At 48.4% G+C, this 27,196-nt stretch overlaps 1 protein-coding gene and 1 non-coding gene across 2 annotated transcripts in view; one reads left to right on the top strand and one right to left on the bottom strand.

The window, feature by feature from the left end:
• The window catches only part of EYA2 (EYA transcriptional coactivator and phosphatase 2), a 221,686-nt gene extending 199,526 nt beyond the window's left edge, over positions 1-22,160 (bottom strand). Inside the window, exon 1 of the mRNA XM_036244581.1 lies at positions 22,110-22,160. The gene's annotated coding sequence lies outside the window, so the exon portion shown is untranslated. The remainder of the gene's footprint in view (positions 1-22,109) is intronic.
• A 3,925-nt stretch (positions 22,161-26,085) lies between these two features.
• LOC118619426 lies at positions 26,086-26,189 on the top strand. The gene has a single exon (XR_004957204.1). It is a non-coding gene; the product is annotated as a U6 spliceosomal RNA (small nuclear RNA).
• Positions 26,190-27,196: the final 1,007 nt, after the last annotated feature.

Genomic DNA, 27,196 nt, shown 5'->3' on the forward strand with positions numbered 1-27,196 from the left:
TCCAGTGGACTGAAAATGGAAACAAGAGAAAATGAGTTATCAACGTCTCTTGTAAACTGTGAAGCACTATATGGGCGTAAGACGTTGTCCTCTAGCCTTAGGACCTAGAACGCAGTCCCAGGTAACATCTGGCCTGTCTTGTCTCACCGACTAGTCTCTAATTCCTTAAAGGGAGGCGCCGGGTGCTTCCAGCCCCAAGTCTCCACAGCCTCCCCCTGGAGGCTCCCAGTTAAGAGCCAGCCAGTCTGGTCACACCTGGAGGTCCTGGCAGGGTGTGGTCACACCTGGAGAGGTGGCCCCTGGCCAGCTGCCACACTGGGAAGAAGTGCGAGGGATCAATGGCAGACAGCTCTCCGAGCTGAAATCCTGCTCAGCAGGTAGTGACGATTTCCTGATAGATGAGAGCCTTCTGGACTGGTCTAGAAAAGGCAAAGACAATCCGCACTGTGCTAAAATCCAAACAGGTGGGCAGAGCTCAGGAGAGATGCCATGTCAACCTCGGGCCTTCTGACAGCTCCTGGTTCTCCCGGGAGTGGTGGGCCCTGCGTCCCTCACAACCTGCACAGGCAGGCTCTGGCCGCCAGGAGAGGCCCAAGGACATGTCCCGGAGACACTGCTCCGGTGTCTCTCTCGGGGTCACGCCTGCCCTCAGCCTTGAGGGTGGGAGATGGTGATGGAGTCTGAGGAGAGACCCGGATCTCACCATTGACCTCACGACATCTGAGGAGGCAACTGAAGTTGTTGAAGATTCTCAGACTCCAGGACTCCACCAACCAGAAAGTCTCAAAAACAAGAAAACACTGGGACAACCAACATCAGGGGCTCCCATCCTGGTTTGCCAAGTAAAGTGTTTAAAAACAACACACGAGAAATCATAGAGCCACAAAACGAAAACACGATACCTTTAAAACGGAAGAGAAATAAAAATAACAGAGCATTCTTTAAATGGCACCCGCCTAGTTTCATGAAATGCTCTGTAGCCAGCTCCTTTTCCTCCCTTTGCTGTGGGCCGGATGTCGTGGTCTGACCAGAGTCCCATGTGTAGGTATTTGGCAAGAAGTTCACAGGCTTTGTGCAGCCTGAGAGTCGTGAGTTCAAATCTTGGCTCTGCCATCTCGTACCAAGTCACTTGGCCTCTCTGAACCTCAATTTCCTCATCTGTAAAACAGGACAGCAAGTCCTGCCTTGCATGATGTCCATGCATTCTTTCGCGGTCATTTCTTGAGCACACTCGGGATGCTGAGAACACAACACTGAAATCACAGGCACCATTTAAAAATGTCTGACAAGAGGTCGCCAGTTCGATTCCCAGTCAGGGCACATGCCCAGGTTGTGGGCCAAACCCCCAGCGTGGGGCGTGCAGGAGGCGGCCAATTGATGTTCTCTCTCATCGATGCTTCTATCTTTCTCTCCCTCTCCCTTCCTCTCTCTCAAAAAATAAATAAATAAAAATTTTAAAATCCTGGCTGGTATGGCTCAGTGAATAGAGTGCCGGCCCCCACACCGAAGGGTCTCGGGTTTGATTCCCGGTCAAGGGCACGAACCTGGGTCGCAGGTTCAATCCCTGGCTCTGGCCGGGATCATGTGGGAGGCAACCAATCTATGTGTCTCTTTCACATCGATGTTCCTCTCTGTCTCTCTCTCTCCCTCTCCCCTCCTTCCCTTCCTCCCTCCTTTCCACTCTATCTAAAAATCAGTGGGAAAATATCCTCGGGTGAGGATTAACAAACAAACAAAAAAAGTCAGACATAATTATGCAAAAGATCCCACAATTGTGTATTTAATGAGAAGTTTAAATGCTCTAAGGAAGTACAAGATGTTCAGAGGGTTGACAAACCGAGGGGTGAGCTAACCCACTGACCACTTCCAAGAATTGCAGGATTAAATTAAGTCAATTGTTCATAATTTGTCACATCTCCAAACCACCTGCACTGTTTACATATTTTTCTTTAAATGGACTCTTTTTCTTCCTTAAGTAAATCGAGCCTTATTCTAAGAAATACTACTCATTTATCTACTTTAGATAGAGAATCTTGCTCAGTTTTTTCTTGACACACACGAAAACAAATGTGTCAGTATTCATAGAAAGTTCCAAAGCTCCCTTTGGAAAGATAATCTTCACATGAAGTTCTGGCCCAGGGGAGGTATTCTGAAAATGTTCCTCTCTTTTCTCTTGGTCAACTCCCCTGGAAAAAGAGTGATGGTCATTTTTTAAAAGTCGGTGTCTCCAATTCTTCTCTCCATGTGCCCCCTAATGTGCCCCAGAAAGAAAGTCAATCTTAACCCAACCTTAACCCAGCTCGGGGACACACCATGAAAGGACAGTTAAAACCACCCTGGTTTCGTATCCTGACTTCAATTTACAGCAACGTCCAGCCGTCCCAGAGCCTGAGCAAAAGCACTTTCTTTCTTTCTTTTTTATTTTTATTCTATTTTTTTATCCTCACCTGAGGACATTTTTCCATTTTTTGTTCAGACAGAATGGGAGGGAGGGAGAGAAACATTGACGTGAAAGGGACACGTCAAGTGGTTACCACCCGCACAACCCAACCAGGGCCGAGGACAAACTGCAACCGAGGTACGTGTCCTTAGTGGGAACCGAACCCAGGTCTCTCTGGACTGCAGGCCAACGCTCTAACCGCTGAGCAACACGGCCAGGGCCAAAAGCACTTTCATCCAGTTCTATTCAGGGGAAATCCCGTAAGTTGAGAACACATCACATGTGCTTGAACACACACACACATATGCACACACACACGCACACTCATGCATATTCATACACACACTCTTTCTTGAGCAATTAAAGATTATTTATACTTTTAAAATCTCTTTAATTCTGTTTAATAGCATTTCGAGTTTCGCAGAAGTCGGGCAGATTAAGGTCAACGAAGTTAAATTCTGCCTTAAAAAAAGAAGTGGGAGCGATGGCCCCGGCGTGGGGGGCTCGCGAGCGTACTGCTGGCAGAGAGGTCGAAGGCAGCGCCAGGGGGAGGGGCCGGCTCTTTCCACACTGATGTAGTCTGTTTGCATATTCAGTTCATAGAGATTGTTTTCCTTACCACGAAGAAATCATGCTTTCTGCTATTAGTTTTTTTTTTCTTTTTATTGATTTTAGAGAGGGAGGAAGGAAGAGAGAGATAGAAACATCGATGTGAGAGAGAAACATCAATCGGCTGCCTCCTGCCCACGCCCCAACCAGAAATCAAACCCGAAACCTAGGTATGTGCCCTGTCTGGGAATCCAACCCAAGACCCTTCAGTGCCCAGAATGACGCTCCAACCAACTGAACCACGCTGGCCAGGGCTGTACTATTGGTTTTCAAACAGATAGCCATTTCAGTGCATCTTTTATTTCTTCGTTTTTGATAAAAACACAAGTTCAATAACTATTTAACATTCCTCTTCATTCCACCATAAGGGGGCCAGGAAGGGGAGCGCATGGTGGCAACTGACAGCCCCAGTGTCCAGAGATACTAGAGGGAGGGGCAGGGACTGCGGCGAACTGAAGACGTATTCTGCTAAAGGAAGTGGTCATTACGGAGACCCCCAGTTGTCACCATGCAGGAATGCAGACCTCATTTGGCTGATCTCCCGATGGTCCAAGAGAAGCCAGAGATCTGGGTTTTTATATGGAATCTCCTGATTTTTAAATGCTGGCAACTCATTCAAATTAAAACACTCTCAGGCCAACAAAAACACATCTGTAGGGTAGAGGTGGCCACAGGCTGCCCGTTTGTGACCTCGGATGAAGGAGGAAGAAAAGGAGCCCGGAATCCAGGGATCTGGGTTTGGTGTAGGCTTGGAGACCAACTTAGTGTGTGGTGCTCCTTCCGGGCCCGTCTGGGCCTCAGTTTTCCCATCTGTATAATGCCAGGGCGGCCGAGATAGCCGCCACGCTCTGCCCTCCAGGTCTGCCTGCAAAGGCAGCAAATGGAAAGACTGGCGTATCGACACCATGGAAGGGGGGCATAATTTGACACCATTTCAAACACTGGTAATTCAACGAGAAATGTTTCTCTTCCCCGGCTGAGGTTTTGGGAGGCAGTGGGCGTGTTTTTAAGAAAACACAACACACCAAGTCAGGAATTTCATCAGGAAAAACGTGGCAGCCTCGAATGGGCTCACATCTGGGGATTTGCTTGTTGAGAGAACACGCTGTTCTGTCTCCGACAAATGACATCTCAAGGCAGGAGGCTCTGCGGGGCCGAGGTCGGCTCCTCTGGGAGCCCAGGGAGCAGAAAATGGCCAAGGACTGGCCGCCTGGTGAACACAGCAAAAAACACAGAAAGAGTCCTCCAATCTCCAGTGCACCCCCCCCCCCAAAAAAGGACAAGGCCAAACCACCAAGCTCTCAGTTACCATGTGCCTCCCAACCCCCCGCCGTCCCATCCCAGCTTCTAAGGTAACTCAGCTTTTGTCTAAAATTAAACCTACCTTTCTAATTCCCTCCCTCAAACAATGACAGTCCTGAGACACTCCCTCCCCTCCCCCCCCCCCCCCTGCCCCGGCCCATGTGCCGAGTGTGGACGCTGAGCGGGGCCCAATGCTAGGTGCCATGTGTGCACTGTCTCATGTCATCAGAGAGGAACGCTTTAATATGCCCACTCCACCGATGGAAACACTGAGGCTCAGGCAGGTAAAGCTATTAAGTGGTGGGTTCAAACCTATGTCTGCTTGCCCTGCCGGTATGGCTCAGTGGTTGAGTGTCCACCCGTGCACTGAGAGGTCGCCGGATTGATTCCCGGTCAGGGCACATGCCCAGGTTGTGGCCCCGATCCCCAGTGGGGGGCATGCAGGAGGTGGCCAATCGATGTTCTCTCTCATCGATGTTTCTATCTCCCCCTCCCTCTCCCTACCTCTCGCTCTAAAAATCAATAAAAATTAAAATAAAATAAAAAACCTTGTCTGCTCAAAACCAAAGCCTCTTAAGCTACTGACTACTATTTTTTCCCTTATTGATTTTAGAGAGAGAGAAAAGGAGAGGGAGAAAGAGATAGAAACATGGGTGAGAGAGAACACTGATTGGCCGCCTCCTGCATGCCCCCTACTGGGGATCAGGCCCACAACCTGGGCACGTGTCCTGACCGGGAATCGAACCGGCGACCTCTTGGTGCGTGGGTTGATGCTCAACCTCGGAGCCACACTGGCTGGGAGTGACTACTATTTTTTAAAATATGGAATATGAATCTTCATGAGGTTAATCCAAAAAATTGTTATAGAAAGAGGCTGTCCATGGAGTCACTGAGCAGAACCAACACGTGCTTGGAGCAACCACTAGAAAACTAGTTCTGGAAAGGCGAGAGGGTCTCGGTTCCTCTGTGAGTTCCTTTTGGGGGTTTCTCTGCTCCATGTCCTCTAAACAAAGGGGCGGGTTGGGGCTGGGAGAGCCGCGCAGGACAGCACAGTGGTAGGTGGTGGGGGTCTGGCCTGGCCACGCTGGCTAACCGCCGTGGGTCACTGTCACATCCTCACTCAGGCGGGACAGGGAACGACCCACGAGCGAGGGCGGAAGGAGACCATCGTGCATTTGCTCCAGGCCAGGCTCACAGGCGGGGCTCCAACCTGCTCCTCCCCCCGCCACCCCCATCCTTCCAAACGCTTGGGCCAAAAACTTTGCCCAGATCATTCCCTCAGCAGATGCCATTGGCTCCGACTTCAAAATATATCGAGGGTCCAACTATTGCTCACCGCCCGTGCTGCCGCCCCTTGGTCCAAGTCACCATCACCTCTTGCCTAAACAGTCTCCCGGCTCCTGCTTTTCCGTCTGTTCCCATGGCAACCAGAGGGATTCTGCTCAAGGTAAGTCAGATCCTGTTCCTCCTCTGCTTGGAGCCATCCGATGGCTCCCACCTCATTTAGAGTAGAAGCCAGAAACCTAACCATGGCATAAAATGCTCTGGCTACCTCCTTGACCACATCCCGCCTCGCTCCCCTCCTCTGCTCCGGGTACAATGGACTCCTGGCCATTCCCGAACACACCAGGCTCTGTCCCACTCAGGGCTTCGCACATGCTCTTCCGCCAGAGGGTTTAGAGAGGCCTTTCCTGCCACGGACATGCCGGAGCTGGCTGGACCAGAGGGCTGGTAAACCATTGGTAGCTTGCAATTAGCCACGGTCAGAGTATTTACACAACAGCAAGTGGCAAACACTACAAATCACTGCCTCTTCTTTCAAGAGAGCCAGATTACCAGCACACCACTGCTGCGGCCACTATAGTAAACTAAAATTAAACTCAAAACACCCCTCTTCCCCATTCTACTCCCCATTCACCCTTCCCTGCTTAATTTTCTTCGTAGCACTTAACACACTATTACACTACATATACATCTGCTTATTGCTTCCCTTCCACCAAAAACACAAGCTCCGAGAGGGCAGGCACGTGCTCAGTTTTGCTCTCAGCTTCCTGTCAAGGAACAGCAGCTGCCTCATACTAGGTGTTCAATAAATATGTGCTGAATGGACGATTGGCACCTGTTATCGTTATTGTAAGGAACCGAAGCATGGATAGCATTTCAGACGCTGGATGGGAAACGGAGCTTTGGTGAAAAGTGAAAAAGAAAACACCGCATGGCCCACAGCCCTAGCCGACGGGACTGCTCTCCCTCACTGGACACCCGTGTCTCCTTGGGTTTCGATACCAGCTGCGAAGATGCTGTAGGCAACATCCTGAACCAGTCCTGTCTCAGGACCGGAGCTGGAGGGGCACCCAGAGCCGCCTGGGCAGCTGCCCGTCCCCTAGCACATCCTACTGTTTGCAAGATTTTTCAGAGTAGCAGCCACCGTGGCCTCTCTAAGGTACAAGGAAGAAGTTCTCCAAAGACCCTTTGAGATGGCTCCACCTCTCACCCAACGCCGAATTCCTTCTAGACTGGCAGTCACTCACGGCCTCCACGGCTGGCAAGTCCACCTGCGATGAACTCCAAGTCAGCCGGCTCATAACCTCACTGCCAATACTGGCCCATGGGGGCACACTTGGGAGCAGTTTTTCTCACTTAGGGTGAGAAAACTCTTTTTACCAGACTGGTCATGGGTGCCTGGAGCCCAGGAAATAAGTTACTTTTGGAAAAGGTAAGGCTCACCTGTGGACATGTTAAATGCCATCCTATAATACCCAGGACGGACCTCCACAACAAAAGACTGGCCAATCCCCAGTGCTCACAGTGCCGGGGTTGAGAAACCTTACCCAAAGACACAAGCTTTTTTCTTATTTTCCTAATACTATTAACCAACTTGGTGCACAGTTCATTTTCATCCTTTTGATGGAGACCTGGATATAGGAAAGACGTCCTTTGCCTCTTAAATCTACTCTAGGACAACCATCCCAACAGGAAATGGCATCGGACCCTGGGCCCCAGGTCGAGGACACAATAGGGAGAGGTGGGAATTGCTGTGAACTGAGAACTCATCCATCTAAAAGAGACAGTCGTTCCCCAGCCCCAGTCAATTGGAGTCACGTGGACATGTGGGCACAGTGTTGACAGATCTTCTGATTTTTAAATGGAAGCCAGAAATCTGCGTTTTTGTGTGAAATGTCCAGATCTGCAAGTGTTGGCTTCGTGTTCTGTTTTAAATATTCTGCAGACCAAACAAAATGCATCTCGGCGGCTGGCATGCAACCTCCGTGTTGCATCAGACGTTCCGGCGGTGCCACTGGATGGGACGTGGAAGGGTCCAGTGGAGGCAGGAATGGAGGGCAAAGCTCAGAGGAGGAAAGGAACATGGTGGCTCGCAGAGGCTCGGGAAGGTTCGCCCAGGACAGCAGGGCTCACTCTTCCCCTCCAAGGGACACCGAAGCCACGCACCTCCCACGCCAGGCCGGGGTGTCCCACACACTGAGTGCGGATTTTGTACAAGACGCCGCCATGACAGAGATGACCCTCCCTGAAATCCTCAAACGCTGTGGGAACAGTAGCATGTCTTAAAAGTTCCAACCTGCTAGGAGTGTTTGAGGAGAAAAGGAGATGCTACACCCGGAGGACAGCACAGCACCTGGGAAAATGACAGATTGTACAGACAGCACCGCAGCCGAGAAGAGGAGCGAAGAGGGCCTATCTAGAGGTGCATCAGAATGCAGTTTTGGGGTCCACAAGGAGCCAGTCCACCCCCCACTCCCAGCAAACATTGCTGACTGCAGTTGGGAAATCTACGTCTTGCCTAGTTCCAGAGGTGGCACACGACAACGTACAGAATCCTTATGAGTAAGGATTACTTAAGAGATGGGCGTAGCACCTACATTTGAGCCCTTGAACCAGCCATACCTGAGAGCAGAACTCCCTAGAACTTTTCATTTCCCCACATCAGTCAATTTCCTTTGACTAAACCACCTCGGAAGTAAGTTTTCTGTTACTATACACAGAACAATCCTGACAGCTATGTAGCCCCTTGGCCAGGGTTTTGCGGACCTCCAGCTTTGGGGTGGAGAAGGTGGACTATGAATTCAGTGCCGTCAGCCCGGACATCTTGCTTCTTCAAAGCTCTGAGAGCTGCCCGGCCAGTGAGGCTCAGCGGCTGAGCGTCGACCCATGCGCCAAGAGGTTCGATTCCTGGTCAGGGCACATGCCCAGGTTGTTGGCCAAATCGCCAGTGGGGGGCATGCAAGAGGCAGCCAATCCATGTTCTCGCTCATCAATGCTTCTATCTCTCTCTCCTTCTCTCTTCCTCTCTCTCTAAAGTCAATTTTTAAAAAAAGGCTCTGAGAGCTGAGCTCACTTCCGCACCCCCACCGCCCCTGCCTAATTGCTCAACTTTCCAATCTGCTGTGTGGAACCCTTCAAGGCCCCCCTTTTTTCCACTTTCATGTCTGTAGCCATTGGAAACTATCACTCCAGCCCTTGCAATGTGAACAACACAAGAAATGCTTTGCCATTCTAAACAGTGGCTGACAACCATTTATGAAACCTGCAAACATTTCGCCACTCCTAAATCAACCCCAGATGACAAAATAATCATCATCATGAAACTAATGAAAACCCGAAGGAGGATGAACTTGGACTCCCTTGCCGTTACCCATGATGAGGGGTGATCAGGACAAAAATCTTGAGAAAGACATAAAAATGAAGTAAAAATGAAGATTGCTTCTTGGAAGAAGTCTCAGCCCCCAGCCCCATGAGACTCCAGTCCTACTTTTTCCTGGAAACAATTTTTGAGCATCTCTTGGCGTCCTTCTGGTCAGGAATTGGTAGAAAGAGAAGGAAGGCGAGGATGAGAGATGGCTCAAAGCCTTCCAGATGAGATTCCTCGGGTCTGTGGCCATATGTGGGAGGGTGGTCACAAACTGTGAGCCCGTACATTTCGGTGGTTCCTCGTGGCGATTGAAAAATCAGGACATTTCTCATAAAAACCCAGATTTCAGTGTCCCTTGAGAAATCAGAATACACGACAAGATAGAGCTTACATTCCGTTCCCCCCAGCCCCCCACCACTCAATTCGTTACCTTTGTTACCTGTCTGGCCACTTTGGGTATCTGAGTTTGCAATTATTGATTTCAGATTTAGGTCCTGTGCATCTTTTTTTTTTTTTTTTAAATCATAACAAAATGATAATGATTTTGACCTCAGACACATCTGATTGACACAGAATGGCTGCTGGATTCAAGCAAGGTCCTACCCGATCAGGTCCCTCCACCACGACCTCCTCTCCTCCTGCCCCCTCAGCCACTGGATCGCCCCGGCCCCAGCAGCCTGCAGGCCCCTTCCACCACAGGGCTTCTGAACTTGTCCTTTCTTTTCTCCAGAATGTTCTTCCCCAGGTACCGGCACCTGCCTCGCCCAGGGCTGCGCTCAGTGGCTGCCTGCTTCCTGAGGCCCCGCCTCCGGTACGAGCTCTGCACCGTCTCTCAATTTTCCACACGGGCTTCTCACCATCCGCCCGTCTGTGTCCTTGACACGCTTATGTGTTTATGTGACATCCGCTTCACTGCAGCTCCACGAGGGAGCGTGGTGAGGCTGTGTGTTCACTACTGTGTTCGTCATGCCGAGCAGTGAGCCTGGCCCACGTCTGGGAGGGAATGAATGAGGGAGAGCGAGCGAGCGTTCAGGAGGAGATGGAGTGGGGCGAGGTGGGAGCAAGGCGAGGGGAGGCCAAGCCAGGAAGTCGGCCCACCTGTTCACTGAAAACCAGGCAGACCCTTCTAGAGAAAAAGGGACAGAAGAAAGGGAACAAGAAGAAAAAGGGAAATCCTGACACCGGAGCCCAGGGCGGCGCTGCGGTGCAAGGGTTTCCACGCACATTCTTCTCTGCCTCTGAGCCACGCCACCCCAAGTCCCAGCTCTCCTCGGGACAGGCGGGGGTGCCTGCCATGGACTGGCCGTGTGACTGTGGCAAGCTCCTGCTCCAGGACCTCCGTGTCCCCATCTGTACAGACTCTAATCCCTGACGGCTGGGACTTCCAGGCTGCCTAGGCAGGACTTGTCCCGGCAGCATCGCACGTGGGGACACACGAAACGCCAGTGTCTGTGCTGGGCCTCAGTCACCTGGAAACACCGGAGCTGTTTCCCCGGCTTGCACCTCCTGTCCCAGGCGCTCCCCGTCCGTCACACGTCAGACTGCGGCACAGTGCGCGCGTGCCCCACAAGTAGACACGGTTTCCGCAGTCACCTTTTCCCCGACAGGTCATCAATGGGCTGAATAATCCCTGGCTGTGTGTTCGGAGTTCTTCTCCGCAGGTCATAGTTGTTAACTCGTAACGACGTGGATTCACTTCATAAAGGAGGCGACAGAGGCTGGAAGGAGTCACGCAAACCCAAGGTGATGTGGCTGGTAAGTGATGGACTCTGGACTTGAACCTGGACAGACCAGCTCTTAACCCCTGCATTCCGCTGCACCCGAAGCTAAGATACATGAGTACATCCTTGTAAAACATCGAGAAGTTACTGCTAAGACTGATGCGCCCTTCGTTTCCCTCTCGAGACTTTCACTAATTAATTAAGTGTCCAGTTAAACGAAGGTGAAGCAGAGAGTAATTTAATTCTTTCTATGGTGGTGAAAGAGGCAGGGAGAGCAGGAGTTACGCAGACAACCTCTGGAAGCCTACTCCTGCACACAAAGCCTGGCTCTACTGCTTACTCGCTGTGTGACCTCGAGTAAGTTACTTAACCTCTCTGTGCTTACTTTCCTCATCTAAAACGGGACTACGAATAACATTTCCTTTGTAGAGCTGTTGTGAGGAATAAATGAGTGGGTACCTATACTCATTCAGAACAGATCCTAGCATTGAGTAAGCAGTCAGAGATTATGTTTATTAATATTGTAATCATCCAAAGGGTAGTCATTCTTCTTTTAGAGATATGAGACACAGGCTAAAGGGTCCATTCATTCTCCATGTTAAGGCAGGTAAAAGTCCACAGAGATGCAGGCTCACCGAGGGGGAAGGATGCTACTGAAGTGTCAGAATCAACCTTAAACAACCGTGGGTCAGGGAGAGGTCTCCGAGTGCTTGCTGCAGAAGCAGTTCGGGTGGGGGAACAGTCTGTGCTTTGGGTCAGAGAGACCTGGAATGGACTGTCACTGGGCAGCAGGTCCTTGCCCTGTCCCAGCCTCAGTTTCCCCATTTGTTAAATGGACACACGTATGTTGTGGGGTTTGTGTTGTTACCGTGGAGAGGATTGAGTGAGCTCTGGGAAAGTGTCTGGCATAATCATATCTCCTGTGAGAGTCTTTTAAATCCACTCCTTCCCTCTCCAATTCTCCTCCCTGAATACTGAGATTATTTTAATTCAAAATTCTCAGATAAAAGCATACTGGCCTACTTTAATTCTTCAAAGTCCCAGAAGTCTGGGGAAGTTTCATTCATTAGATAATAACACAAGGTTAGCGGGAACCGAACCCGGGTCTCTCAGGACCGCAGGCCGACGCTCTAACCGCTGAACCAAACCGGCCAGGGCGATAATAACACAAGGTTAGGACATCCATAGGGATGGCTAACTCTTCCACACTCTCACCACAGCCCTGTGCAGCATATATTCTCCGTTTTGTGAATAGGGAAACTGAGTCACAACTAGAAGGGACAGAGCTGGGATCTGAGCAGCTCTCATGGCCACTGGGCTCCCACGTCCCAGCTGTCAATGATGCAGCGTAGCATCTGTACGTGTGGTGAAGACCAGGATTTAGGTTAGGTTAGCTTGTAGAGCACATCAGATCTGGAACGTTCTGAGTGGGTACCATTCAATGCTGGGGTTAGGTGGGGGCCACGCGTCTTTGGCAGGATAAGGTAGCAAGAGAAAAATGAGAAAACTTTTGTTTTTCTTTTTCAATTCATTAAGGTTCGTCGGGGTGAGCAAGAACCTCATTTTTTTCTTCCCATGACTTCCCTTTTATTTTAACGGGAAAACGTGCATTTCAAAGACCGCTCAATAGCAGCGTTGAAGTCTCAAGTTCAATCACAATGTCCCCATTGTGGCTGGGGGACTCCTTGGCCTTTAAGCTTGGGTTATAAAAATTTGGTCTGAGCCCAAAGTCTGGCTTTAATAGAATATTTTAATTTTGTTTAATGAATATTATTTTAAATCTGTTTGGCAGTTTTAAAATGTGTTCTTTTATTTTCAAATTAAAATTTACTAATGTTCAGTACTTTCTTGGGGGTGGGGGTACAGCAAGGACCGGGGGTGATAATAATACAAGCTACCATTTATTGAGTGCTTACTATGTGCCAGACACCCTGCTCGTGCTTTATGTGTGCCACCCCTTTTAACCCTCACCGCCACCCCGTGAACCACGGTCCCGCTGCCTCCCTGTCTGGGAAGTGGAGAGGGTCGGCTCTAGCCCACCAAGGTGGCACAGGGAGTGAGTGGTGGGCTTAAGGCTCAGGCCAGATCTGAGTTCAGGGTCTGCGCGATTAACCGCAGCCCTCCATCCTCCTGATGCTGAAGAAGGACTTGACTGACCAATAGCTTGGAGGCACATCACTGGCCCCGGACGCAAGGCCCTGTAGCCTCGCGGGCGGTGACAGCTGGCTTAGCGCAATGGCCAGCTTATGCAGCGTTCCGTGCGGACAGGCAGCGTAGCAGAGCGAGGTGTTTCAGATTCTCACAAAGGTCCGCCGAAGCAGTTACTATTATTCTTCTTATGTTACCCCAATTTCATAAAGGAGAAACTGAGAACCACAGAGCCTAAGTCCTTGGCCTCGGGTCACACAGCTAATAATAATAATAATAATAATAATAATAATAATAATAATGAATAATAATAAACCAGGAGCCGACACTGATAAAAATCATACTATTTGCCACATACTATTGCAAGCACTTTACATTTATGAGCTCGATCTCCACAATAACTCTTTGAGGAAGGCATATCACTATCTACCTTGTGATACAGATGAAGACACTGAGGCACGGAACAGTTTGGTCACTTGCCCACCGTTAAGTAGTTGGTTAATGCCAAGCAGGGATTGGAACCCAAGCAGCCTGGCTCCTAGGTTCAGGTTCTTAATCTCTAGGCTATAAGTCAGAGCCAAGGCTTAAGCTTGGGCAGTATGACTCCCCCTACTCCTACCTGCTCCCCGCCACCTCCTAAAGAAAGCAGCAGGCTGTCACCTGTCACCGGCAGGGAGAGGGCCACGGCAAGGCCTGGCACAGCTCCGGGCGCGGAAGCCAGTGTGCTGCGCTGACCGGCGCCGGCGCTGGGTGAGGGTCTGCAGAGCTGGTCTCTCCCTCACCCTGCTGCTTGAACATTGGAAAGCTCAAGTCATGTCACTGCCCTCTGGACCCTCAATGGGAGAGAAGAGTCAGTGAGATACTGGTGAAAACACCCTGGGATCCCGCTATCCCAGGTGCCGGATTGGGTCTTCTTGCCTCTAGACCCCCAGTAATTGGCCCAGTGCCTAGAACACAGCTCAATGCACACCGTTGAAAAAATGAATCAAGAATGAATGCATTTGTCATTTTCTCCCAATACAGGCAATGGAGCAGGCTTGGAGGAGGCACTTGGTTAGTAACAAATCCGTGAAATGGTATATGAAATGTCCCAAGAGCAGGTTCTTCCTTGTCAACAAAATTGTCATATTGTCATATTGCAATAATAGCTCAGGGGGCAGAAGCTTATTCTGTAAAGGGCCAGAGAGCAAATATTTTAGGCTTTGTAGGCCTCTGTCATTGAGTTAACTACTCAACTCTGCTATTTTAGCATGGAAGCAGCCATAGGCAACAGCTTGGACCAGCTAACAGCAGTGACGCAGCCAGCATTTCAAGAGATTCCAACTCGAAACTTTCCTCAAGTCCTACAAGGACAGGCTCATACCCAACTTTTGTATCTGATCATCAGTTAATATCCCCAAGGCAAAACCAGCTCTCCAAGGTGGGCATGCAGAGGAAAGGTGGCCCTTTTTATCTTTCAGATTTTTAAAATTGATGTTTAGACTGAGAGGAAGGGAGAGAGAGAAACACTGATGTGAGAGTGAAACACTGATCGGCCGATAGGCTGCCTCGCGTACCCCCCGCCCCACTGGGGATCAAGCCTGCAACCTGGGCACGTGCCCCGGCCAGAATCTAATCGGCAACTCTTCCGTGCACAGGACAACGTCCAGCCAGCTAAGCCGCAGCAGCCAGGGCGGGGAGAGGTAGCTCTTATAACACCAGAGGGACAGGCTAGATATCCCACTGCTTAGGGATCAAAACCGGGTTCAGTCTTGGCTATGACACAAGCCATGTAGCCTTGGACAAGTTACTTCACCTCCCTGACATTCAATTTTTGCGTCTGTAAGATAGGGATAATTAGAATAACAGCACATTCCATCAAAGGCTATTTGGAGACAAAAATATAAGTGTTTGCTTAGCACCATGCCTGGCTCATAGTAAGCATTCAATAAATATGCGCTACTTGTTATTTCCAAACAAGTCCTGTGTTTTCTTAAAAATAAAAAACGAATTCACTAAAAATAAGCATGCATATGTACACACACACACACACACACACATGCACCAACAAAGCTGCAGGAAAAAACATTTCCAAAATCAACTTTCTAAAGACACTCCAGCAAGGCATTCCAGAGCACCCAAGGTGTCAGAAAATTCTCCACATTAGCTCAAGCCCCCCAATCTCTATGCCCCCCCAAACCTGCTTCTATGTCCTTTGATCACTTTGCCTTTCTTGTGGGTACCAGAACAATGCCGAAGACATTCGGAGAGTTTCAGACATTTGCTGACTTTGAGACAATCTTTCTTCTCTCCCCCGCCCCTCCGCACCCCAACATTTAAGTCTCCAGGAAGTATGGTGTCTCCAGCCAGAGGACAACTCAGACCCATGGCAGACCGGAGGTGAATAATCTTCTCGGCTCCATTCTTGTTCACGGCTGGATGGGACCAAAACTGTTTACAACACAAGGGGCAAGTCACAACTTGTTATGCCACCTGACACCGTCCCCGCAGCAAGTCACCGCTTCCTGCTAATGTTCCAGTCACACAAAAGGCCAGAGGTGCAGGAATCTGGCCCCTCTGCTCCTTCCCCACCACTTCCTTTCAACCAAGAAGGACATTTAGGCCTTTGCTGGAGAGGCAGACAAATGCTTCTAGAACACCCTGAACCCAAAGTCCCTCTATGTGCAAATAGTACACACCCACAAAAGAAAACAACCTCCCTGCATGGACACCCTTTCTCTCTCTCTTAAAGAGAAGTTTTGTCCCCACGTGTAGTTTCCAACAGCACCTGGGTTGGTACCAAGCTCGGGGATGCAGTAGACACTCTTTCTCTCTGTATTTCAGGGAGCTACCAGTCAATGAAGACCTAAAGTTGGTCCTTATAGACTGCACCCCAAATGCAACACACACACACGTTCGCAGGAATACAACAGCGCCGGAAACTACTGAGACCTTCACCACAAAGTCACTACAGAAGTGGGACGGGAAGTGAGGAAACTAACCAGAAGAAACACAAGACATTTTCGAACTTTGGCTTCTGTGCATCCAAACACCAGGGATGAAACATCTGCTCTGGAGTAAGGGGTGGCCCCGGAACCTGCTTTTTCTCCTGAACAGTGAGAAGGGTGATCGAAGGACATGGAAATTCCAGCCCTCCTCTCTTACTTTCCCCCCAAAACCATCTTTGATTGTCCTCTGAACACCAATGGAATGGAGATTGTGCAAACCAGGGGCTCAGAAAGCCCCCTTCTGTGTCCACTTCAACTAAACACATCCATCAGGCAGGAATTCAGACTTGGCCGAGGCCAGGAGAACTAGTGATCCCCCCCCCGCCCTCCCCCGTTTTGGTGACCTTCAGAGGGCTTATTTATGCACTTCAAGCTCATGACCTAATACATGTTGGTTTGGCTTCTCTTCTCTTAATAGCAGCCTGTAAAAAGCTTTTGAGAATTCCCTGTGTTTTCTTATTTTGGGTCAAGAAAATAAAATCGATATCTAAGTACCCTTAAAAAAAAAATGCTTTGCACAATCTGAAAATGTGGAATGTTTCCACTAAAGCTAAGGATATCTCCGCAAGCCTCAAAAGATCATCAAAGTTCAGACCAACATTTGCCGTTTTTAAGGTGAGATATTTGGTAACGGCATACGGGAGAATTAGCTAGGAGGGGCTTTTCTGACATAAGTCAAACAATGACATTTAAAACTCACGTTAAAGCAATTACCGTGCGGAATTTTCCGTGTTTTTCCCATTTCTTAAACAGAAGTGTATATGTTTTCAACATAGTTTCTTGCTGTAATTTTCTTTCTTGGCAAACCCACATCTTACCATGAAACCCAAAGTATGCACGCTTCAGAAACAATAATGGTCGAAACAGACTCGGCTGTCTCAGGCATGATTTTTCTTTACGAAATTAAAATGTCTTTTGGCGAACACACTGTATATTTCAGTTAGGAAAGACGATTCTTGGGAGATGACTAGAAAAGAAAGGGGAGCTGACAGTTTCAGCTGATGCGAGACAAAAATAAATTGCTATGTTCATACAGTAGTCGGGCCCTCTAGTGCCTCCTTCTTTGGGGGGAAAAATGTCGATTTTATCATTTTTCTTTAGGTAAATGCACAGAGAATTGACAACTCTCCCTAGAATGGCCGTGAGCAGATATGTATGAATATGTTACATCTGGGATTGCACAGATGTTTCCAAATCTAACTTTGTTGCATGCTCAAAAAGAAAACACAGGGGGAAAATCCAATGTCACTGAAACCACACACGTTTTCATGTTATCGACACAATGCTATTGATGCTGAATGACAACAAAACTTCTAACCTCTTTTAAATACTTTGTTCATTTAAAAATATGTCTAAAATTAGCATGATCGGGCCAAGCCAGTGGGGCCATGGGCACATTCTGAAAATTGGTGAGAATAAACCTGTTTCCCCGGCTAGCTGCTCATCGAAGTTCCTGTTGTAAATTTCTTCATTTTTCTGAGACAGAGGCAGACTTTGCAAAGAGGTTTGAGCAGACACATCTGCGCCCTGACTAGTATCATCAGAAGGGTGATGACAGCGATGACGAAGGCCCCGCTACAGACCCGGGACTGTGTGCAGAGACCCTCTCATCCATCCTGCCAGGCTGGGTCTCACAGTGGGGGCCCTCGCAGCGCCCCCTGACCCTCAGCCCGCCTGTCCCAGATTCAGGGAACCGATGGCCTCCCTTAACCTTCAAAGTGGCAAAGAGAAATTATTCCAGTTACCTGACTCTTGGGACCACCTGTTCCAAATTATTCTTCACTCTCCAAATGTTTATAATCTAACCCTCAAACAATAACCCACCCATAGCGATCCAGCACCTTCCAGTAAACTCGATTTGGGCCTCCTCCCGTAACATTTTAGGGCCTTGCCGCTGCCGATAAATTTATTGACTCTTTTTAAGAACTGAAATGCACGGTTGTTACAGTATCGAAGGCACACATCAAATTAGCCCTTGTAAACAGTCATTTTCCTTTACAGAACCACACACACACAACCTGCTAAACATCACGACTCACAAAGGCTTACAGTTGTGTTTTCTAAACACTTAACACATTTTTTGTTTTTTTAAACAACAACAAAGAACTTCAGGACAGAGTCAGAAAATAATTGTGTTTCCCGCACTTCCAACCATCCCGATTCAGCATCTCTCCGCAAAGGGAAGGCGCGCAGAAATGTTCTCTGGGCAAGTGTCCACAGCACGCGGCGAAGGCAGAGATCTGAAGGCCTAGATTCTGGTTTCACTTACTCTGTGGCCTCTCACGAGCCATTTGACGCGAGACTCAAGTTTTCTCCCTAACCAAGCCGGAATAATAACACTAACAATAAATACCTAACTGCAAGGGTTGTTGTGAGAATCCATCCTAAAAATACATGTCTAAGAGCTGACTTCAGGCTTGGCTTACAAGTGCTCAGCACATGGCAGCTACTTCCCACATGATCATTAACACAATGATATAATTTGCAAATGGAGAGGCAAAGGCACCGATATGATGAAAATAAGGGAAGAGGGGGAAAAAAAAGGTAGCAAAAATAAATGTAAAAAAGCCTGTGGCTTTTTCCATCCTCTTTCCCCTAAAGACAACCTGGCAGGTACTTTCCTACCTTGAAATTGATTTTAAATCACACGCAATAAAGAACAAGTCCTGCCCTTCTGATTCTTTTACAAGGAGCCGAGTAGGCCTGAGCCAGCTACTCTGAGTACTTGCCACCCAATTGAGGGGGGTGATTGAGGGGGGTTATCCTCGGATTAGAGGAGGTGTTAGCCAAACACCATTAGGCCAAGTTAAGATCTTCAAATAGCGAAAATGAAGCATTGTCTCTTGGCTAATTGTTTCCCGACCAGAATCTTCTTTTTGTTTTGTGTGTTGGGGGCTGTTGGAACTGCCTCAAATAATGGGGGGAGGGGAGAGTGGGATATTCACAAAGCTGTTATGATATTGGGGGATGGGGCTCAGGGAGGAAGGTGGGGAGTGTGTGGGAGTGTATGTGTGTGTTTTCTGTCAACAGGCTGTGTTTTCTCAACTCCGGGGTTAATTCTCTGCAAAGAGATTCCTTTGGAGTGGAGTCCACCAACTCCTTTTACAGAGCAGCTAGCTAGGAGAAAAGTTTCCTTCCACTAACAAACCCAGACTTGGCAAGAGTCAGAGGGCTCAGCCTTTGGAGGTAACCGAATAACCAGCCACTTCACGTCCACAAACTCCACAGATAAGAACTACACAATTAGGCGAATTCCTCCTTTATATCAAATCTTTGGGGGAGGAGGTTTCCCTCTCTTCCAAGGAATTCATGTCTTTTCACCCAAGCTACACACACACACACACACACACACACACACACACACACCACTCAGCGCTCAAACAAACAGCACATGCGCCTCTGACCTGTGGGCCATTGCCTAATACTTACCCTTTTACTTCTTAGCATTTTAATGCCAAAGACGCCTGCCCAGCCAAGACAAAACCTTACCCCAGTTGCAACTTCCACCCATCGCCTTATAGAAGAGAATGCTCTGCGCTTGGTGTGCATGGATATTTCAGGACGAGCAAATATCGAAACGAGATATAGATATATCCACCCCCTTCGTTCGCTCCTGACAGCCCCAGGCCCTCTGCGGAGAGAGGCATCTGTCACGAGCTGCTGGGAACCCCACTTATGCACCATAACGGCCTGCGATTTTATTATACAAGGAGTTTATTGCTGGCCTAATTAGTTTCAAACTGGGCATTCCAGCTGAGGACACCTAAAAAACATCTGGTGGAAGGAGCGAGAAGTCCTCGTTCTGAGCTGGTTACGGTTGGATTTCTGCATAACTCCCGTCTCCTGCACCGGACACAAGTTATCTTTGGAAAAGTAACTGAAAAAATAAGGAAACGGTTTCTTCTTTGTGGGAAAGGAGTCATCTTGTCATGGAGGAACCAAAAACGTCTTAAAGTGGACGTGCTTGGACTGTGTGTACTTTTTCACAAGCTGCCGGGATCTCCAGAGCTTGCTCAAACCTAATTCAAAATGTACTTAGCTACACCACTGGGCATTTTTGCTGAGGACTTTTTCGTTCTCCCAACAGCAGTTAGCATTTTATCAATTTATCCGTCTGGAACAAGATTCGCAATCTCTTACATGCAATTTAAAGCAGAAGCAATACCACAGATTTGAAACAGTGTGTCTTGGGCATTTTTTGCCAAATGGTAATCCTATAACAAGTCAACAAATCATATCGCTTTATATGTTTAATACACACAAAAGACATGCAAAGAAGATCCTGAAACTTAAGTGATTAAAGCATCTGTTTTCTAAAAATCCCAAAGTATTGGGATAATTTCTTCATGTTATTTAGTTACTCCCTTTAGTTATTTAATAATTAGGAGAGAGATTTATGTGTTTCTAGAGTATTCTCATACACACAGCCACTACACCAGATACCCTATTTCAAGATGGAGGGGAAAGGCTAATTCCTTTAAGATAAAATAATAATATGGTGAAGCTTAGGTTGCAAGAGAAGGATGGAGTGACTATTAACACTGCATGGGACAAATGAACACATTAAAAAAGTTCAGGTCCTTTCGTATCTAGCCAGGATTGGTTGAAATTGCAAAATTTGGAGTTTCCTCCAAAGGCAAGGAGATTTTGAATACAACCACGATTTTATGCACAGTCAAAAGCAAGATTCAAATCATCCTCATTTGTTATATAAAATGTATCATGAACTTTCCTTAGTCGGAGGATGTCTAAATACAAGGATTATAAAGTTTAAGGGGTTTAAAGTGATGGGGAGAGAAAAGTGAGGGGGGAAAAAAGGTAAAGTTGCCCAAAAGATTTTTTCTAAGATTATTTTTAAAAGGAGGTTCCTCTCTCTCTTTCCCCCAAATGGGCCTTTGACTGGGAATAGGGCTACTAGCTCAGAACTCCTACTCTGGTAGCAGAAATTCCACTCAAGCAAGAAAGGAAGGGCTCATGAAATTAATACATTCGGTTTGAAATACAACAATTATCCGCTGGTCATAATTTCCTTTGGAAAGGGGCTCCCTAACTCAAACATAATTCAGCACTCAAATTCTTACTTGATGTTTGTAAATCATTCTACCTCCCCTCTGCTCTGGCGAACAACTCCACTCTGATATTCACTCATTCCACTGCACCTCGTAATTAAAAGGTACCTCCACCAGGAGTGATTTATACCTCAGCGTTATAAAAAAAAAAAAAAAGTAATTAAAGATTACGTAGCATTTCGGGGAAAGGGGAAGAAAAGAAAATACCATCTATAAAAATGCGGTATCAGTCTTGTCGAAAATTAATTCAGAATGCAGCAATGAGCTTGTCACTCCTGGCTGAGGCTTCGCTTGGGGGTGACAGGGACCTGGCACCGCAAGGCGCCTCGCTTTTAACAGCTGAGAAATGCCGACTGAGGGTTTTGTGATGCGAGAGTTACCAGTCAAGCTTCCCTAGCATTCCTTGAGCTTATAAACTATTTATTTGGGGGCAGGAAATATACTTAAGGCGCTAGGGCCGGCACGGCCGGTTACCCTCCAGACCGCGTGGCTAAAAAACAATTCCATTCTCTACTTTCTCCCATCACAACAAAACCCTCGCCTCCTTCTGAGCATCCTTTGGATGTAAAGTTTTTTAAGTTTCAACTCCAACGTCAGCCGGAGCCAGGACGCCCGCTCCGGTACAAAGCCCGAGCTAAACCAGCGCAGGCCGAGCGCAGACGGACTTGAAAAAAGAAATGTAGCCTCCAGGAGAAGGCTCAGAGGGCCGCTCCAGCCCCATCCCGGGGATCCTAGCGACTGCTGCTGGGTTACCCCAGGAACAGCGCCGGGAGGCGTGAGCTGGGTTCGGGTTCATCGTGCCTCTCCGGTCCGCTCGGGGAGCGCCCCTCATCGCGAATCACCGGGGCCATGAAACTAACCAAACGCAGTCAGTCCAGACGCATCCACACCGCTCGCGCGACATGCACTTGTCCCGCGCGGGAGTGCAAACTTCAGGGTCGCTGCCCCCAAGCGCATGGGGAAACTGAGGCCCGGAGCCCGGGGCAGACTTTCTCGAGAGAGGATCTGCCTGCTGTCCCGCTGTCCTTGTGCCTGAGGAGCCCTTGAAGCCCGACTCGGCCCGTGCGCCCCCGAGCGCCCCGACAGTGCCGCGGAGAGGCGCCAGGCGAGGGTTCCGAGGCCACCCCCTGCCCGGCGAATCCCGGCGGGCGGCCCGGCACGGGCGCCGCGGGAAGTACTCACCGCGCGCAGTGGAGAGAGCGCCCCGGCGTGGTGCGGGCGTGCGGACCGGCGGGCGCGGGTCCGAAGCGGCGGGGCGACTGCGGCGGGCACGTTGCCGCCTCTGCCGCCGCCGCTGCCTCCGCCTCCTGGGCTGCCGCGGCTGCTGCCTGCTCCGGGAGGACCGGCCCCTTCCCCTCCCTGGGCCGGGCCCTCCCTCTGCCCCCGCCCGGGTCCCCGCGCCGATGCGTGGGCGCGTGGGGGCGCCGAGGCGCGGCGCTGGGCTTGGCGGGCGCACACCTCCGGCGCCGGGACGCGGGGCGCGGGGCTCGGGCCCTGCAGCTGCCGCCGCACTGCTCTGAGCACGCTCTCTCCCACCGGTCCTGGAGGGAGGCGAGGGCCCAGCCTCCTCCCCCCACCGACACCCCGCACCTCCTCCCTCTGCAACCCAGGCGCGCCCTTGAGAAAGGAAAGACTGCTTGGAAGGAACCTCAGCGGTTACACTGAACGCATTCATTCATCCCCATCCATTCAATGTATATGTCCAGTGTGCGGGGTACAGCACCTGGGAGATTCGGCCAGATCAAGGGAGACTCGTTTTCTGCCCTCCCGCAACTTACACAGAGACACAAACCATGAACAAGCCATCAGGTCAAGAATCCAGACAGTTTCTGAAAGTTATAATTACTGTGGAGGGGAAAGTCGGTGCTGTGGCAAAGGAACAGTGATCACAGCCAAGGCAGTCAGGGAAGACCTCTCTGAGGAGGTGACACCTGCGTTATGAGAAAGTGTCATTGCTGGTGATATCTTTGGGGGGAGAGTTCTGGGATCTCCTTTCACCCATTTTACAAATAGGGAAACTGAGGCCCCCAAACTCAACTGGCATACCCACAGTCAGTGGTATAATCCCTCTACACACCTGGTCACATTAAGGCACGTCATTTACTCCTCCGCTCATGGCCACCTCTTTCAACCTTCCCCACCACAAACTGCCTTGAACAGAGTCCGTGTAGCATTTTTCTCCCTCACCCACTTTCTAATGTTTATGAACCCTGTTGTGGAACACCCAGGATGCTTCAGTCCAAAAACAATACCAACCACTGTCATTTGTTAAGCTCAATAAAATACAGCATGCTCAGATCCATCTGGATTTCACAGAGACAAGGAATGCCTTATTTAGTTTAAGTATGTCCTATACAATAGGTGGTACATACTGACACTAATGAAGTATTCATTGTTTCGCTGAAGTTACATTTTACTGGGTGTCTTCTTTCTATGTTCTTTGCTAAGTCGGGCAACTCTAAGCCCTGTGCTTCCTTATTTCCTTTATCCCCCAAAGAGACTGAAAGGTAGAAGCTGTTAGCATGCCCCTTTTACAAATGATCAAGTCTGTGTTTAAAAAAAAAAAAAGATAGAAAGCGGCTGAGCCAGGGCTGAAATTCAGGTCCAGCTGACTTCCAAGCCCTTGATTTTCAGGTAATGATATACAGCCTTCAAGTCTAGTTGTAGGGTTACTGGGAAGCCGATGAAACTGAAGCTCCTGGGCCCCTCACTTGCTGGGCCCCATTTTAAGGCCTAGATAAGGGTCTAGAAATGTGTTCACATGGTCACTTGTTCGTGTAAAATTAACAGAAATCACATGCTTTTGCCATTTAACAGCAATCAGCAGAAACCACCATCTCTTTTCGCCTAGATTCCCCACCGTAGCACTTGACCTTGAGTAGGGTGGTATGAAGTGGCCACTGGCGTTGTGGGGATGGAGCCAGCCCAGGGAAAGTTGATTTGGGACTTTGCGATGTTTGTGGTTTCTTTCAGCTTCTTAAAAGCTGGATTTGTTGTGATTTCTTTTCTTAATTCAAAGAAATATTCACTTCTGTACCTTAAGTTTAGACTCATAATTTTGTATTCTTTTTCTTAAATAAGACCCCAAATTGTGTATGCAGCTGCCCCCACTACACCTGGATCCACCTCTGGTCATAGCTTATTCCATCCCCTTTCTATGCCCCAAACTTCAGACAAGCAAACGCATTCAGTAAGCACGGTTGGCCCTTCTCCCATGGGCGGGGTCAGGGTTAGACCTGCTGCCCTGGGATGAAGGTGACGCTTCTGCTTTCTAGATGCAGAATGGACAGAGGTACTTGGCCTTGATTTTCTCACCTCGAAGATGAACATAACAGTACCCAGCTTGTATTATTATTGTGACAATTCACCGAGCTCCTGCTCGTAAAACACTTTCTACTATGACTATTACTGGCATTAGCGATTGCTCGACAAATATTATGGCTGTACATACAACTTCACTTTCCCATCACACCTTCGCAGAAAGCTCCACGTCATTATCAAGAGCGCCTTAGTGCTCTCCAGAGGTGTTTAATTCATTTTGGCCCACGAGCCTTAATATAATGTTGTTTAAACAGTGGTAGTAGGCAGGTTTTTTTTTGTTTTTTTTTTTTTTCCCTTGAAGGAATAGAAGGGAAGAGACGGAATAGAAATACCACATAAATTGCATGCAGCAAGAGTAGGGTGTGTGTGTGTGTGTGTGTGTGTGTGTGTGTGCTGGATCAAGGCCTGAAATCGATTTCTTTTTGCAGATCATGGGGACAGTGTTGGGGAACCCATTATCTATGGAATACAAAGGGTTAATTGGTTTTCATCCAACCATTTAACTCTCTCACTAGAATCTGGCCCATTGTCTCATGCATCACAGCCACACCCCACAGCCTCCTGAGAGATCGACAGGAGGCAGGTGCTTATTAATTTTATTTTTCTTTCTCTTAGGGCAGTGATTCTCAGCCCCCACTGCCCATTAGAATCTCCAGAGGAGCTTTTAAAAATCCCCATGCTGGGGCCCCACCCCAGACCAATTAAACCAGACTCTAGGGGCGGGGGGGGACTGAAGCATCAGTATTTTTTAAAACTCCCCGGGCGATTCCAGTGTGAAGCAGAGAGAGGGTGAGAAGGACCTGACCCCAGGTTCACAGTAGATGAGGTAGACGCTGAGATAAGGCTTAGGGCTCCCAGTTTTTATTCAAGACCTTCAAATCCATCCACCTTCCTTGGTAGGAGTGCCCCCTTTCCATTCCTTTCTTTCCCTTGATATCTTCTTTCAGTATTTAGGCTCATTTTATAATGACCAGCATAATAATCCCAGACAAAATTTGAAAACGCTAAACCATGAAGCAGATTCTTTGGAGGGTAGACCACAGGCGCACCTGTCTTGGAGCAAAGTACTTTTCTCCCCCCAGAGTCTTCCAAGTAAATGTCCTCTGAAGCCAGAAGACCAGCCTAACCTTGAAAACTACCAATGTCACAATGTATCCAGCACGCGTACACACATCCCATGAAAACACATGTGTGTTCTCCAGGCCAAGTCATGCCTTATTTCTGCACACAATTCTTTCCCATGGGCAGAGCCTCTCTGCAGAAAAGAGCACTCCATTTGTTTTTTTTAATCCTCACCTGAGGATATTTTTCTATTTATTTTCAGATAGCGTGGGAGAGAGAGAGAAAGGGAGAGAGAAAAAAACATCCATGTGAGAGGGACACATCGACTGGTTGCCTCCCACACGACCCTGAACAAGGTTGAGGACAAACTGCAACCCAGGTACATGCCCTTGGCTGGAATCGAACCCAAGACTCATTGGTCCACAGGCCGATGCTCCAACCGCTGAGCCAAACCAGCCAGGGCAAGCACTTTTAATGCATTTTAAAAATCTTGGCTCGTTCCAAAAAGGACCTGAGGCAGCATGCAGAAACATATATATATGGCAGCAGAAAAAAAGGAAACAAGAACACCGGTGAAGCAGAATCATGGGAGGAAAAGAAATGAAAGTCAAGGATGAGATTTGCGCACAAAATGTGGGCTAGCAGGTCCTGAACATTTCTCAGCAGTGGGCTGAAAATTAGATGCTGATCTTCCTGGCAGCCAGAGCAAAGAAGAAAATGCGATCGATTACGCTGGTGCCTTTCTAACTTTCTTTTATTCAAAAGCAGGCATGTTGTGCTCGTTTCGGCAGCACGTATCCTAAAAGTGGAACGAAACAAAGATCAGCGTGGCCATGGCGCAAGGATGACACGCAAATTAGTGAAGTGTTCCGTATTTTAATACATGAATCACAGAGGGAAAAGATCAAGTATGCGTAGAAACGCAGTGTGAAGAGAGGAGGGGAAGGATCCCAGCTTCATGCCTCACATGTTTCTCCTGCGGGTACTTGTAAAAGGGCTTGAAGGAATCCCAAAAGCTCTGCCGAGCCAAGCTTGAAAGCCGTGGACTTCAAAGCGCTACACTCTGTTCATGATTCTCAATGTCCGTAAGATCGAAACAAACAGAACTACTTGAACGAAGCAGAGTTTTTCCTGATATTGGTCAGGAGAGAAGTTCTCCCACAGGTCCTTATAAGTAAAGCAACATGTCACACAATGTGCATGTAGGGGTGGGCAGGGGACTTTTGTGCAAACACATGAAATATAAAATACCCCCTACCCCCCCAAATTGTATTATATATTATACACAGAGATAAATACATATTCTCACATGCTCCCTATCCCAAAAATACAAATGCAGGCTTACGTTGAACAGCCCTAGTTAATAGATTCCCAATAGACTGCCTCGGTTTGGAATACCCAAGTTTCCTAAAAGGCATATTTCTTATCATCTTTGGACCAGTAGTTATAAACAGAAACTTATATTTGCATCCCCAAACTCAATGTAAGATTTCTATCAAAATAACACACGGGGAAAGTAACTTTTCAACTGCTGTTGGGAGAACATCCGCCCCACATTTGGAAACGCGCACCCAGAAGCAGAGATGGGGACACGCCGCCGATGTGGCCACGTCATCACGCGCACATCAACCATTTGTCGAAAACTTTCGTCATCGTCTGGTGATCAGAAAGCCACGCTTTAAGCATTTCATATCCTAACAAGCGAGTCTGATACTTGGTAAGCATTTTAAGTGTTTAGTTCCATTATAGAAAATTATTTTGGGGCTTGAGTTGACGTGTCATACATTAAAAATTTTTCCCCCATTTAAAATCACGAGAAATCAACGCTTGGGTATGTTTTTAGGCAGAGCATCAGAATTTCAGGATCATCAATGTTCAGCGGGAGA

Source organism: Molossus molossus, unplaced genomic scaffold (assembly GCF_014108415.1).
Source record: "Molossus molossus isolate mMolMol1 unplaced genomic scaffold, mMolMol1.p scaffold_m16_p_6, whole genome shotgun sequence".
Classification (NCBI taxonomy): Eukaryota; Metazoa; Chordata; class Mammalia; order Chiroptera; family Molossidae; genus Molossus; species Molossus molossus.